Genomic DNA, 3,288 nt, shown 5'->3' on the forward strand with positions numbered 1-3,288 from the left:
AGATTTTTTAAAAATTATATTATTGTATTTTTCCTTATATAATCATTGTAATGTATGTTCAAAGAAGTAGCCGGGAGAATTTTGGAGATGAGTTATATAGAGAAGTATCAATAAATTTCCAAAAATTTGAACAATATATCTAACACACTGCATAGCTCAGCAAACCAAATGACTTTATGACATCATGCTATTGATTCTATTCATATACATTTTCCTCTTTCCAGAATTTTATTCATGACAAATTTGACATCCTTATCCCACAGACTGTAAATCAGAGGATTTAGCATGGGAACAATGCAGGTATAAAACACAGAGGACACTTTTTCTTGATCCATGGAGCTCACAGATGATGGCTTCAGGTATATGAATGCTGCAGATCCAAAGAAAACAGCAACAGCTAAGATGTGAGAGCTGCAGGTGCTGAAGGCTTTGGACCTGCCCTCAGGGGAGTTGATTTGGAGGACGCTGGAGAGGATGAAGAGGTAGCATGTAAGGATGGTTAAGTCAGGAGTCAGGATGTTAAATGCACTCAAGACTAGAACCAATAATTCATTGACATAGATGCTAGAATAGGATAGCTCCAAGAGTGGAAAGAGACCACAGAAATAATGGTTAACCACTTTGTTCTCACAGAAAAGGAGTCTCAACATAAATCCTGTATGGATTGTGGATCCAATGATGGCCAAAATATAAACTCCCACTGGGAGGCAGAGGCAGATGTGGTAAGACATGATAACATTTTAAAGCAAGGGGTTGCAGATGGCAACATAGCGGCCATATGCTATTGCAGCCAACATGTGACACTCTGAAATAGCAAAAGTGCAGAAGAAGTAGAGCTGAATAATGCATTCAGAGTAAGAAATGATGTTCTGCTTTGTCATAAAGTTCACCAGCATTTTGGGGGTAATGACAGTGGGCTGACAGAAGTCAGTAAAGGACAAATTGCTGAGGAAATAGTATTTGGGAGTGTCCAGGTGAGAACTGAGCCCTATCAATGTGATCATGTCCGGGTTCTCCACCATCGTGACCACGTAGATTCCTAGGAAGAGGAGGAAAAGTGACAGCTGGAGTTGTGGCTATTCTGTGACCTCAGAGAGGATGAACTCAGTCACTGAAGAGTGACTTCTAGGGTCCATTGTCCTGTCCGAGGTTCTAAGTATAAAAAGAGTAGATGAGTGTAGTTTTGTGTTCCTCTGTGTGTGTATGTACATGTTTACGTGTAAGGAAAAGTAATTCTGGGGAGATCATTAATTTATCTCTCATCAGAAGAAGTCCATAATGTGGGGATCTCTTGAAAAACAATTATTCTGGTTGCACCAGAATAGAAATTATAGACTTCAAGAAAATTATAATTAAGATATCAAATAACATTTTAAAAGAAGATACCAATTCTGGATTTTTAAAGTCATTCACATGTATACCTGTGGCAGATTCATTTTGATATATGGCAAAACCAATACAATGTTGTAAAGTTAAAAAATAAAACTAAATTAAAAATAAATAAATAAATAAAATAAAAAAAGTAAAGTCATTCATAGCAAATGTAAATACTCTTATTTCTGAGGACTTTTTCTTTTCCTTTCTTACCCTATGTGCCTATATTAATATAATGCATGTCAAATGGCCAGTATTTTCACTTCACTCAGAATAAATGATAGTAGGGTATACTTTCTGTAAGTTGTAAACAAAGGTTACATAAGGCTGTGAAAAGTAGTTGTATTAGTCTGAGATATTTCTTACAGAAAATCCACTCAGAATTTCAGAAAAGTGAAAGTAAAAGTCACTCAGTCATGTCCAACTCATTGTGACCCGTAGACAATACAGTCCATGGAGCTCTTCAGGCCAGAATACTGGAGTGGGTGGCCTGTCCCTTCTCCAGGAGATCTTTCCAATCCAGGGATTGAACCCAGGTCTCCTGCATCTTGGGCAGATTCTTTACCAACTGAGCTATCAGGGAAGCCCTAGAATTTCAGAAGGACTGGGCAACTCTCTGCTTTATTCCACCTGAGATCTGCTGCTTTAGTGCTCACCTTCTTCCAGCCTGGTTCATGATCCAGTAGTTTAGAAACACAACTGCTTAGCAGGCATCATATTAATATCTCAACAGATTTTCCAAGTCCCAGGAAAACCCTGCTCCTATTTCTAATTTGAATACTCTAAGGGAACATAATGGGATGGCATATATTTAAGTCATATATTCCACCCCTGTGACCCTGGGAGCAGTGCACTAAAAATGGTATAGGCAATTTGAGCTTCATGGTTGAAGTACTGGAAGTCAAATAATTATTCATATTTCTAAAATATAATAATGTTTTTTGAAGACAAACTAAGGGTCATTTATGATGTGCTTATTTATTTATTTATTATTATTATTTTACTTTACAATATTGTATTGGTTTTGCCATACATCAACATGCATCTGCCATGGGTGTACACGTGTTCCCCATCCTAAACCCCTCTCCCACCTCCCTCCCCATATCATCCCTCTGGGTCATCCCAGTGCACCAGCCCCAAGCTTCCTGTATCTTGCATCGAACCTGGACTGGCGGTTCGTTTCTTATATGATATTATACATGTTTTAATGCCATTCTCCCAAATCATCCCCCCGCTCCCACAGAGTCCAAAAGACTGTTCTATACATCTGTGTCTCTTATGATGTGCTTTTTAAAATAATCATGCATTTTGCATATGTTGTCCATAGAATTCAAAGATGGTGGGGATATGAATTAGTAGAGCACATGCAAAATACAAGTAGAAATTTTAATTAATATTAGTCAGCAGTTACATTATCTATTTAGTGTATTTTTTTAAAGACACATGATTTTAGTTTAAATTTATGAAGATTAGTAGATCACAGAAAGTGGAAACTCACGTTCCTACTTAATGCTCAAGCAATAGTTGGATTAGTGTGCTCAATTTGAGGTACAATACTTTATGTGATAGGGAAATACTGGACAACTTCAGAAAAAATGATCTGGAAATATGGTCATTTTAGAATGGCGGAAATAACTGAAGATATTTTTTAGCAGAGTAAAACTGCACGTGGCACATGACAGTTATTGCACTGTTAAACATATGGACTTATTTGAGAGGTATATCTTTGTATGTCTTAAGAGATTAAAGTAAAACTAACTTCTTGAAACAGTAGGGAGGGATATTTGGTTTCAAAGCAAAGGTTTAACGTTCCAATCACCAGACACACCATGATCTTATAGTCAAAATGTTGTGGTCGGCTTGAATGGTCAATTGCTTATCAAATGTTTAAAAATACAACCACCTGGTTGTATT

At 37.1% G+C, this 3,288-nt stretch overlaps 1 pseudogene; it reads right to left on the minus strand.

Moving 5' to 3' along the window:
• On the minus strand, positions 1–1,136 carry LOC129653767 (putative olfactory receptor 8G3; annotated as a pseudogene).
• Positions 1,137–3,288: the final 2,152 nt, after the last annotated feature.

This window comes from Bubalus kerabau, chromosome 5, assembly GCF_029407905.1.
Source record: "Bubalus kerabau isolate K-KA32 ecotype Philippines breed swamp buffalo chromosome 5, PCC_UOA_SB_1v2, whole genome shotgun sequence".
NCBI lineage: Eukaryota > Metazoa > Chordata > Mammalia > Artiodactyla > Bovidae > Bubalus > Bubalus kerabau.